At 40.0% G+C, this 13,380-nt stretch overlaps 1 long non-coding RNA gene across 1 annotated transcript; it reads left to right on the top strand.

Moving 5' to 3' along the window:
• Nucleotides 1-275: 275 nt before the first annotated feature.
• On the top strand, nt 276-9,355 carry LOC114901684. The gene is made up of 3 exons (XR_003795253.1): nt 276-514; nt 7,987-8,454; nt 9,186-9,355. It is a non-coding gene; the product is annotated as an uncharacterized LOC114901684 (long non-coding RNA).
• The last annotated feature ends 4,025 nt before the right edge of the window (nt 9,356-13,380 follow it).

Genomic DNA, 13,380 nt, shown 5'->3' with positions numbered 1-13,380 from the left:
AGTTTTGAAGTTCATCTCCATCCTCATTTTTCTTCGTGAACAGAACTTTAGTGTACCCTGACTAGAAATGCATTCAGAAGAGAAGGGAAGAAGACTTTGAAAAAAGAACCACCCAAGGCACTAATACAGTAAATGCATGGCTTCCCCTGCCTAAAATACCTGATAACATCTGCAAAGCACTTCGTTTATACCAACAATTGTAACCTTGCCATAAAACACAAACTGCTTTAATAACTCTGCAATTTCCTTATGGGTTAAAATCTTACTCAGCTTCTTCTAATGGGTCTTTAATTTTCATGGAACTGTGAAACATTCTTACTCACCAAGGCATTCTGCTCAGGTTTGGTTTGACCCTGTCTTCTCCACTACCTACATCTCTATAGGTATCTCTGTCAGGAATCTTCCTCTGACTACAAGCTTCAAGGACAGGAACATCAACCTTCTCTCTATCCTCTCCTTCCTATTCTGCAAGAGGAGACAGTACTCTAATTGCAGGCAGAGATCCACATTTACGGTGAGTAGGGTCACTGGGCCTTTCGCATCCCCCTTCTTCTCCCCCATCCCTTTCCTTCCCTCTCTTTCCTCCTTCGTGGTGCCCTCAGTGTTAGGAGGGCAATTCTCCCTCACACCATGAAGTTCAGCTATTTGGTTATCCTACATTCTCTCAAATGCTCTCGACTGCTCTCTTATTACACACCCAGTGGAGGGTGATAAAATTGCAAGATGCAGGTTTGGGCTTAGGGCAAGGAAAAATGCCCCCTAAATCTTCTATCTTGGCTATGATCTCTAGGCCAGTTTAACAGAGAGCTCTGCATTAGCATTTTAGGTGCAACCCGATTAACAAAATGTTACATTATTATTGACTCAACTGTCAGGGCTAACAGTGGTACCTGGGCTAAGCCTGGGTTTAGGCATTCTTTTATCCCTTGTCCTAATAATGCCTTTATCTATCTATCTATCGATCCATCCATTTATCCATCTATCTATCATCCATCTTTCTATATATATCTAACAGCTTTATTGAGATATACATCACATACTATACAATTCACCCATTTAAAGTATACAGCTCAAAATTTTTTAGTATTTTTAGAGTTGTGCAAACATAACCACAATCAATTTTAGAATATTTTGTCACTCCCAAAAAGAAATCTTGTACCCCTTAGCAGTCACTCCCCATTTCCTCCTAACCTCCTCTATCACACCTCAGCAATTAGGCAATTGCTACTCTATTTTCTATCTCTATAGATTTGCTTTTCTGGACATTTCATATAAATGGAATCAGGCCTTTTTCACATAGCATAATGTTTTCAAGGTTTATATCCATGTTGCAGTACTTCATTCCTTTTCATCGCCAAATAACATCTATTGTATGGATATACCATATTTTATTTAACCAGTCATTAGCTGATAGACATTTGGGTTGTTTTCTCTCTTTCTCTCTCTCTCTCTCTCTCTCTTTTTTTTTTTTTTTTTTTGAGACTGGAACAGCACAATCTTTATTCAATGGCCAAAGAATGGAGAAGCAGGAACGTAGTTTGCAAATCAACTTCTCCAGACTGTTTCTAATTTTAGACTATTATGACTACTGCTGCTATGACCATTCATGTGCAGTTTTTGTGTGTTCATATATTTTCATTTCTTTTGGTTGTATATGTAGGAGAGGGGTTGCTGGGTTATATAGTAACTCTATGTTATAGTCTTTTGAGGAGCTGCCAGACAGATTTCCAAAGTGGTGTATCATTTTACATTCCTACGAGGAATGTATGAAGATTCCAATTTCTCCACATCTTCACCAACCCTTAATACTAAACAAAGCCCCTATTTTGACATTTTTAAATGTACAATTCGGTGGCATTAAGTATATACATAATTTTGTGTAACCGTTACCACTATCTCTTTCCAAAACTTTACCATCATCCAAAACAAAAACTCTATAACCATTAAGCAATGATTCCCTATTGGGCCCCAAATGTTTTTTAACAACTTTATTGTGCTGTGAAAACTCTGCCTACCAGTCAGGACAATAGTTTGGCTGCTGCAAGTAAGAAAACTAGCTCTATCTTGGTTTGGTCAGTCGCTTTCAATTTAGATCTGGGGTTTTTTGGCCAAAGAGTCCTCGCCCTGTGGGTGAGCTTGTTAAACCTAATATCTGGAGGGAGACCAATTTTAACCACCTTAATGACTGATGGGACTTACTAATCTTGATCTCCAAGGTATTCAAATGGCTTGTGGCAGGCTTATTAAGAAGTCAGTAAAAAGTAAGTCAGGGCCACAGGCCCTTGCAAAGATCTTATTGGAGGCAAACTTTGTTCCAAAGATAGCTGGAAGATGAATTGTCTAGGAACAACTTCATTTTAAGTGACCAAAAATAATAGTGCCTGGGGAGGATGAGACATGATTCTGGCTTGGAACAGTAGACTAGGACCAAAAGATCAGAGCCGGAAATTCCAAGTTTCCTACTGCCTTTTCTTTCACAAATTAAAACATTTAGTGAGGGTAGGGATAAACTTTGTGATTTCCTTTCTTCATCCAACAAGTTCAAGGTGTTTAGAACATGATGCTTATTAGACAAGACTCAATCTGCAGTTCACAAATCCAAAGTAGCAATAACTCTCAAAGCCCAGGCAGATACTTCCCAGATGCATGATGTCAGTCACAGGAAATAGCAGGATGGAAAAAGAATAGGGAAGATTTAGTGAAAATCACTCCACCATAAATACAATCTAAACTACATGCCCTATTTGCGGACCAGCGATGAGACAAATACTTGAACACAATATGCTATTCCAGGGAACTGGAGCCCCGAAGAGGCTGACTGGCTTATGCTGCGTCACCTAGAAATCCAAGAAGAGAGCTAAGATTTAGTACCCTTGTTTCCTGATACCTGGTTTAGCGGTTTATTTTTATCAGTATCTGTTGGTATTCTGTGCTTGGAGTGCATAAGGGAGATGGTTCTCAGAGATTCTCTATGAAGTTTTCATCTGGTCAGGGGTGATCTATCAGTACCTTTACCTCAAATTCACCTCCAATTTAGTCTTCATATCATACTTGTTCAGAACCCAAATTCTGAACAGTTCAGAAGAATGAGGGGATCAGTATCCAGACCTGCTACAATATATTATCTAAAATGTCCAGCTTTCAACAAAAAAATTATGAGACATTCAAAGAAACAGGAAAGTATGATGTGACCCATACACAGGAGGAAAAAAGCCATCAACAGAAACTCCCTGTGAGAGGGCCCAGATATCCAACTTAGCAGACAAAGACTTCAAAGCACCTATCATAAATATATTGAAAGAACTGAAGAAAACCATGCTTAAAGAATCAAAAGAAGGTAGGGTAACAATCTCTCATAAGATAATCAATAAAGAGATGGAAATTATTGTTTTTAAAAGAACCTAATGGATATCCTGAACTTGAAAACTGTGATAATAGAAAAAAAAATTCACTAGAGGGGCTCAGCAGTATATTTGAACTGGTAGAAGAAAGAATCAGCAAACTTGAAGATAGAAAGATAGATGATAGATAGATAGATATTATTTGACCTCAAAAACAGAGAGAAAAGAGGATGAAGAAATATGAACAGAACTTCAGAGGAATGTGAGAATCATTAAGCACATCAACACATGCAAAATGGGAATACCAGAAGGAGAAAGAGAAAGAGAGGAGCAGAAAAATATTTAAAGAAATAATGGCTGAAAACTTCTGAAATTTGATGAAAAACATTAATCTACACATCCAAGAAGCTCAACTAATCCCAAGTAGAATAAACACAAAGAGATCCACATTCAGACACATCATAGTAAAAATGTTCAAAGTGAATATCTAGAAAACATCAAGAAAAAACCCCAACACATCACAAACAAGGGAGCCCAAATAAGATTAATAACTGACTTCTCACCAGAAACAATGGAGGCTAGAAAGCAGTGAGATGCCATATTCAAAATGCTGAGGGGAAAATCCCTGTCAAATAGGAATCTTTTATCCAGTAAACTATTTCTCAAAAATAAAAGTGAAACAGACAATCCTAGATAAACAAACTCTGAGAGAATTCACTCTTAGCTAGAGTTACAAGAAACAAGGAAGTTCTTCAAGCTGACTCAAATCCACACAAAAAACCAAAGAGCACTAGTAAATATAATTATACAATTATAAAAGACAGTATATCAATATATATTTTTCTCCCTTTTTTCTCTTAAATGATCTAGAAAGCAGTTCTATAAAAGAACATGTTTGAAAATGACAGCACAATGGAGGTGGGTGGGAACAAAGCTGTAGTGAAATAAGAAATGAGTTACAAGACGGTAACTCAAATCTGCAGGAACAAACGAAGAGAGCCATAATTGGTAAATAAGAAGGTGATATAAAAAACTCTAAATGTAACTTGCTTTCCTTTCTTTTCTCAACCTTAAAAAATGACATAAGATTATATTAATGAATAATTATGACAGTGTATTATTCAGTTTGTAACAAAACTATAAACCAGTTAGACCTAACAGACATCTATAAAATGCTCCAACCACCAACAGCAAAATACACATTCTTCTCAGATGAGTATGGACTATTCTCCAGAACAGGTTATATTCTAGATTATAAGACAAGCCCTAATAAATTTAAAAGATTTGAAGTTATACAAAACATGACTTCTGACCACAATGGAAATAAATTAGAATCAGTTAAGACAAGGAAATTTGGTAAATTCACAAATATGTGGATATTAAACACTTCACTCCTAAATAACTGATAGGTCAAAAAAGAAATTACAAAGGAAATTAGAACACACTTTGAGAGGAATGAAAATGGAAGCAAAACATACCAAAATTTATGGAATGTACCAAAGTAGTATCTAGAAAGAAATTTATAGCTGTAGATGCCTGTATTGAAGAAAAAAGAAAAAGATCTCAAATCAATAACCTATTCTTCCATTTTCAGAAACTAGAAAAAGAAGAGCAAACTAAACCCAAATCAAGCAGATGGAAGGAAATAGATTAGAGTGGAAATTAATGGAACAAAGGATAGGAAAAACAATAGAGAAAATGAACAAAACCAAAAGCTGCTTCTTTGAAAAGATCTACAAAATGACAAACCTTTAGCTAGACTGACCAAGAAACAAAAGAGAGAAGATTCAAATTACTAAAATCAGAAGTAAAAGAGGACACTACTACCAACTCCACAAAAATAAAAAGGATAAAAAAGCGAATACTATCAATAATTGTATGCCAATAAATTAGATAACTTGGATAAAATGGACCAATTCTTTGAAAGACAGAAACTACAGACTTCCCTGGTGGCACAGTGGTTAAGAATCCACCTGCCAATGTAGGGGACACGGGTTCGAGCCCTGGTCCAGAAGATTCCACATGCCGCGGAGCAACTAAGCCCATGCGCCACAACTACTGAGCCTGTGCTCTGGAGCCCATGAGCCACAACTACTGAAGCCCGCGTGCCTTGAGCCTGTGCTCCGCAACAAGAGAAGCCACCACAATGAGAAGCTGTGCACCGCAATGAAGAGTAGCCCCCGCTCCACTCAACTAGAGAAAAGCCTGTGCCAGCAGCGAAGACCCAATGCAGCCAAAAATAAATCAATTAATTAAAAAAAAAAACCTACACAAACTATGCAAGAAGAACAGAAAATCATAATAAACCTGTAACAAATAAATTGATTGAGTTAGGAATTTAAGACTTCCCACAAAGAATAGGTTAGGCCCAGATGAGGTCACTGTTGAATTTTACCAAAATTTAAAGAAATAATACAAAATTTTCACAAACTCTTCCAAAAAATAGAAGAGGAAGTAACACTTCCAACTCATTCTTTGAGGCTGGTGTTACCCTGATTCCAAAGCCAGACATCACAGGAAAAGTACAGAAAAATATCTCTTATGAATAAAAATTGTCAACATTATACTAGCAAACTGAATCCAGCAACATATAAAAGTGACTATACACTTAGAAGAAAACAGGACAGAGCTTTACAACATTGGATTTGGCAGTGATCTCTTGGATATAATACCAAAGGCATAGGTAACGAAAGAAAAAATAGATTATGTCTAGAAATATAGAAAGAACACTTACAACTCAATAATAAGACAAATAACCCAATTTTAAAATGGACGGGGAACACTCCTACCCTGTTGATGGGAATGTAAATTGGTATAACCATTATGGAGAACAGTATGGAAGTTCCTTAAAAAACTAAATACAGGACTACCATATGATCCAGCAATCCCACTCCTGGGCATATATCCAGAGAAAACTATAATTCAAAAAGATACGTGCACCCCAGTGTTCACTGCAGCACTGTTTACAACAGCCAAGACATGGAAGCCACCTAAATGTCCATCGACAGATGAATGGATAAAGAACATGTGGCGCATATATACAATGGAATTACTCAGCCATAAAAAAGAACGAAATAATGCCATTTGCAGCAACATGGATGGACCTAGAGATTACTATACTAAGTGAAGTAAGTCAGACAGAAAGACAAATATCATATGATATCACTTCTATGTGGAATCTAATAAAAAATGATATAAATGAACTTTTTACAAAACAGACTCACACATCTTGAAATCAAACTTACGGTTACCAAAAGGGGAACATGGGGGAAGTGATAAATTAGGAGATTGGGATTAACATATACACACTACTATATATAAAATAGATAACTAACAAGGACCTACCGTATAGCACAATATTCTGTAATAACCTATATGGGAAACGAATCTGAAAAAGAATGGAGATATATATACACACACACACACACACACACACACACACACACACACACACACCCCTGAAACTAACACAACATTGAAAATCAACTATACTCCAGTAAAAATTTTAAAAAACAAATAAGTAAATAAAGCCATGTGAACCGATCTTAGGACAACACCAGGCATGCCCTACAAAAGCAACCTGGTTTCCTCCCAAAATGGATATACCCTGAAGACCCTAAATTGCTTATAAAAACAATTAAAGCCAATCACATTTGATACCCTAAAAAATAAAATGGACAAAGAATTTGAATAAACATTCCTTCAAGGAAGATATACAAAAGGCCAGTCAATAAGCACATGAACAGGTGCTTAACATCATTAGCTGTCAGGGAAATACAAATCAAAACTAAAATGAGGGCTTCCCTGGTGGCACAGTGGTTGAGAGTCCGCCTGCCGATGCAGGGGACACGGGTTCGTGCCCCGGTCCGGGAAGATCCCACATGCCACGGAGCGGCTAGGCCCGTGAGCCATGGCCACTGAGCCTGCGCATCCGGAGCCTGTGCTCCGCAACGGGAGAGGCCACAACAGTGAGAGGCCCACGTACCGCAAAAACAAAACAAAACTAAACTAAACTAAAACTAAAATGAGATACCTCTTAATACCCACTAGGATAGCTATAGTCAAAAAGACTTTGCGTACCACAAAAAAAAAAAAGGTCACAATAGTCAATTTCATGTTATGTATATTCTACCACACACACACACACACACACACACACACACACACACACACACCCCTTGGGGCCCCACTGCTGCTGGCTCTCTGTCCAGAATGTTCCTCAAATTGTTTAATAATAACATCTAATCTGAGGCTTTGCCAGCACCTGAGGTTCCTGAAGAGCTCCAAAGATTTCCTGAGTATTACTGCCAACAGCATGGCAAACGGAAAAAAAATTAACTTCCCATATCTCTGCCTGTTTCCCCAGAAACTTGGAAATAATCTGTAGCTACTTAGAGTCCAGGGGTGCAGAAAGGCTTAAGAAGGGTGTATTGACATTTGGAGTTAGTCTGAGTTGGCATCCACTTCTGTGTACCCTCATTAAGTGGTACCTGAAATAACTAGCAGGATCATTAAGTGGCTTACCCTAATCCTTCTAAATTGTTAGAATTAATCTAGAATTATGATGATATAACCCCAACTAACTGCCAATAGTTTTGAACATCCTTTTCTGATTGACTATGTCTTTTTCCTGTTTATCTGTCAGGCCACTGCAGCCTTGTGACCCAAGGCTCTGGAATGGATCAGCCCTCCTACTCACTCCCTCCTGCACACACCGTGTCTCCATGGAAACAGCTTGTGAGGCCCTGTTTGGCTGCAGGTTCTGAAGACCTCTCATCTGCAGCCCCAGTCCTGCACAGATTCAGTCTTAATAAGCCAGGCTTCTAAGGAGGAACTTGTACTAGGAGGCCCATCCTCTCTAGCTGGTGGGGTCTGGAATTGTCCTTAAGTCTCCTTTGGAGTATACGTGGGGAGTCCTGAATGCTACTGAGTTGCCCTGACCTTCCAACACTGATATTCAGGTCAATGGCAGGGTTTCCATCCTGGGTTTCTGCTTCAACCTGAACTCATCATCTCCTTCCAGCAAGCCTTCTGCTCCCATCATCTCTCCCCACCCACTAAAGGTGAAAGTCATTCTGAGCTCTACAGGCCCCACCTGTAGCTAATCACCAAGGTCAGTTGGTAACTACTTTTGTATCACTCAACCTCATCTTTCTTGCATCCCTATTGCCTCTGCTATAGTTCAGGCCCACATTATTTTCTTCTTCAATTACTGCAAGATCCTCCAACCTGGTCCTCCTACTTCTATGCTTGCTTTCCTTACATCCAATCTCCATATTACAACCAGTGAGAAAACTTCCTAAAAAAACAGATCTGACACGTCCTTCTCCCACAGAAAGTCAGTGGTTCCCATTGCCCTCAGGATAGAACTCAGACCCTCTTACATACATACAAGATTACACCTTTAATCTGACCCCTGCTCACCTCTCCAGGATCATCTCTTGCCCCTTCCCAGGGGCATATTCTGATCTTGGCCACACCAAACCACTTACCTTCTCCAATGAACCACCTGTTCTCTCTTGCCTCTGTGACTTTGCACTGTTTCCTCCTTCACCTGGAGTGTCCATTCTCCATGCCCCACCCCACCCCCCATAAACCGTTCACATTCTTGGGGAAGCTTTTCCAACTGTCAAATCTTAAGTGCCTCTTCTATGTTCTCTTAGAGCTCCTATATTTACTCCCTTTCTGCTGAACTGTCAACTTCCTGAGGGCAAGGAATATGCCAACCTCTAGTTCAGTGCCTAATATATTCACTCAAATGTCTGTTGTATATGTGAAAGAATAAAGACTAAGTCTCTGGAATAAAAATGCCACCCCATGCTAATTACAAGTATCCTTTTCCAGAGTCTCCTGTTGTTGGGCATCATTCATCCATCAGATCGGATCAGGCATTTGCTACACTGCCAGGACACTGCGACGTGGACTGCTGGCCACTGTCCTTGGGGGTACATCTACAAATGGGTCAGTTGCCCCAGTTCACTCTGGCTAGTTCTGGTTGCCTCTTTTTTGTTAGTCACTGGGGAGGTCCCTGCCGGCCTTGTGGCTGAACCCTTGTGGCCTCAGTCAGCAGCTGGAGAGCCATTCCTAAGAGCTGAGATAGTGACTCAGCCCTTCTCTCATTACCGAGGGAAGATTCCTTTCTCACTGGTTATGCAATGTCACAGGCTATGTTTTCATTAGTGGAGTCCAAAATTTGGAATCGTGGTAAGAGGAGAAAATGGCAGTTAATCTCAGGAATAGATAAGATCTGTCATGTTTCTGCAGGAGAGATTTTCTTTTTTTCTCTTTTTGTTTTTGGTGGGTCATGGGTGGGTGAAGGAAGTGGTAAGGAACCTGTGTTCATATATAAAGAAATAAATCAAAGGAGGAGTTGGATGTAAACGATGCTTTTGCTCGGAGAGTTCAATGGATTATCTGGGAAAGAAGCCAGAAAAAGAGAGACTTCTCATCAGAGGTAGGTGCCCACCCATGTATGTAAAAGAGCATTTAGACCTCAGCCCTGTTCCATTCATTTTTTCCTAAATCAACACATCTCTCATCTCCCAGAAATGAGAAACCAGTCAACTTTTTGCTGTGGACCTGGATGAAATGAAAAAAAAGAATGGATTTTGCTTCAAACTGCGTTCCCTTGCTTGCAGTGTAAGGCTTACACAGAAGAGTAAGGACACTAGGAAGAGGAAGTAGCAAAGCAAAGGCACAATCTCACCTTCTCCCCTGCAGTAAGAAAGTAAAAGATCCATTAGATGAGAAAATGTATGTGAAAGCACTTAGCACAGTGCTTGGCGAATGGATGGGATTCAATAATATTGACTCTTTGTTTTATCTATGCTCAATGTAGAGACTCATAAGGCAGATTATGTGTAGGAAGAATATAGGGGGAACCAGTGGGAGTGAGGGAGTATGCTCTATCTGGATGATAGTTAAAATTTTGCTGTTAGAGTTTCTTTCCTTTGACTGTATCAAAAAACAAACACCAACTAGAGGCAAAAGACATTGTCTTCAGACATCTCTATTTGTATTTTACTATTAATCGTTCATTATATTCTTTCTCTCTTGTCTGTCTTTTTTTTTTTTTCAGGCAGTAATGGAGAGAACTTAAAGGCATTAAACATCATAGATGAGGGTGGAAGTACACGTTTTCTGTTCTTTAAGCTAGACAAAAACCTAACAGTCTGAATTGGAATACTATCACTCATAATTTCTACTATATAAATAAATAATTTTAACAAGTATAACGTCCTAGTAGACATGAGACAGTTAATGTAGAGACCAAGGAACAACTGGGTCATTTGCCTCAGTACTGAGGTAGTTTCTTAATTGGACGTGTTAAGAGTGGTAGAAGATCTCATCTGTTGACAACTTAGAAAGTTGCAGTTGAGGAGGCAAAAGGAAAACAGAAATCATAAGCACTTTTACACATATGAAGTTGTTAATAGGCAGCTTCTAACTCTATGTATGTTCGTATTACTAAAACCTAGAACAGCACTCAGAGTACTTGTAAGTGCTCAACAACTGTTTGTTTAACCAAAACGAAACTAAAAGAAAAACAAAATGAAACAAACAAAACTGGTACTTGTTAACATCAGTCAGCTGTGTCCCACTCTAGGTTCATAATACTATCAGATTAATAAAAACTCTGAAACCAAAGTAACCATGTCCTGTGATTGTATAGCATCATCCCACATGTATTTCCTTTTCATACTCAACAGTTCTATACTCAACATATACTCAATATGTAGTCTTTATTGTCTCCATTTACAGGTAAAGGAACCATGTCATAACAGGTAAAGGGGCTTGCTCAGATAAGCAAGAAAATTAATGTTAACCTAGAGTCTAAGATTCTTTTTTTTTTTTTTAAGATTCTTAACTCCAAAATGAATAGACAAAATTAAAAGACAAAAAAATCCTTTATTAGGGGCAAAGAGATCCTCCTTAATATTTTAATAAAGAGCTATCACAACTCAATAATTAAAAGACAAAGACCCTAATAGAAAAATTGGCAAAGTATACAAACTAACAAATCATAAAAGGAGATCTCTGTAGTAATCAAAGAAATACTTTATTGTTAATCAGGCTCTGCTTAAAATGTGAGTTCAGAGATCGCTGGTAAAATGGCCTAGAATAGATTTCAGAACAAAGGTTAAAGATAAATGGGCCTTGAGGCTTCCCTGGTGGTGCAGTGGTTAAGAACCTGCCTGCCAACGCAGGGGACATGGGTTCGAGCCCTGGTCTGGGAAGATCCCACATGCTGCAGAGCAACTAAGCCAGTGCACTACAACTACTGAGCCTGCGCTCTAGAGCCCGCGAGCCACAACTACTGAAGCCCGCGTGCCCAGAGCCCATGCTCCGCAACAAGAGAAGCCACTGCAACGAGAAGCCTGTGCACTGCAACAAAGAGTAGCCGCCGCTCACCACAACTAGAGAAAGCCCGCGTGCACAGCAACAGAGACTCAATGCAGCCAAAAATAAATAAATAAAATAAATAAATTTATAATAAATAAATAAATGGGCCTTGGACTTCCCTGGTGGTGCAGTGGTTAAGAATCCGCCTGCCAATGCAGGGGACACGAGTTCGAGCCCTGGTCCGGGAAGATCCCACATGCTGCAGAGCCACTAAGCCCATGTACCACAACTACTGAGCCTGAGCTCTAGAGCCCACAAGCCACAACTGCTGAGCCTGCGTGCTACAACTACTGAAGCCCGAGGTCCTAGAGCCCATGCTCCACAACAAGAGAAGCCACCACGATGAAAAGCCCAGGCACCGCAACGAAGAGTAGCCCCCGCTTGCTGCAAGTAGAGAAAGCCCACATGTAGCAGCAAAGACTCAACACAGCCAAAAATAAATAAATAAAACAAATAAATTTATAATAAATAAATGAGCCTTTTCCTTGCCCTAATCCCAATTTGAGTTTTGCAATTTTAATACCTTCCACAGGGAGTGAAGACATGAGAAAGCCAAAAGCATTGGGAAGAACAGATCAGCATTGTCTGGGCCTCACAGATAATTATCAGCAGCTGAGGAGAAGGAATTCATAGGGCAGCATCCCAGAGCCTGTGGGCCCCCGATGTTCCTCAGGGACAGAGTCAAGCCTTGTCTGGCTCTATGAAGAGCCCTGTAGTCTTGCTCCTCAAACTGTGGTTTGTGGGCAGCAGCAGGGATATCTCCAGGGAGCTTACGGAAATGCCGAACCTCGAGCCCTGACTCCAGGCATCTTGAATCAGAATCTGCATTTTAGCAAGTTTCCCGGGTAACAAACACACACAGTGAAGCTTGAAAAGCATTGCCCTGGGGGACGTGGCTCAGGGTATGCTCATTGCAGGTGCTCAGTAAATGCATGCCCACTGAATGAAAGACTGGACAGGGTGATCTCTGCAGTCCCTTTCAAAAGTAAATCATCTGGGCTTCACTGGTGGTGCAGTGGTTGAGAGTCCGCCTGCCGATGCAGGGGACACGGGTTCGTGCCCCAGTCCGGGAAGATCCCACATGCCACGGAGCGGTTGGGCCCGTGAGCCATGGCCGCTGAGCCTGCGCGTCCGGAGCCTGTGCTCCGCAACGGGAGAGGCCACAACAGTGAGAGGCCCGCGTACCGCAAAAAAAAAAAAAAAAAAAAAAAAAAAGTAAATCATCTGATTTACTGAAAACTAGTCACTATCCAGTTGAGTGAAGTATCAACCATTTTACAAAGGGCTTTAAGTAAGATTAATGAATTAATACTGGTGTTTTGGTGTTGAAGTTTTCTACAGTGAATTCAGAGTTTATTATCAGTATCATTTCACTAGGCTTCTTTATATGCCCAGGAGGCACCATCAAGGCATAAATCCTTCTCTTTTGTCCTCTCTGGTCTACCTCTCACAAAAAGGAAAGAAGTGGGAATGTAAAATAGAATGAGTAGAAATGAGAGCAAGTCTGAAAATGCTGGAGAAAAGAATGCCCACCAATGTAAAGACATTGCTCTTTTATCTGCCTTTCCAGTGAGTGGAGTCTCTAAGCTTTCACCTTGTACCATATGGGCATGTGTGTGGAGGAAGTGGTGGTGAG

The sequence above is a fragment of the Monodon monoceros genome, unplaced genomic scaffold, assembly GCF_005190385.1.
Source record: "Monodon monoceros isolate NGI ecotype Baffin Bay Population unplaced genomic scaffold, NGI_Narwhal_1 Super_Scaffold_2, whole genome shotgun sequence".
In the NCBI taxonomy this organism is placed as follows: domain Eukaryota; kingdom Metazoa; phylum Chordata; class Mammalia; order Artiodactyla; family Monodontidae; genus Monodon; species Monodon monoceros.
This window is presented reverse-complemented; position numbering and strand designations above follow the sequence as displayed.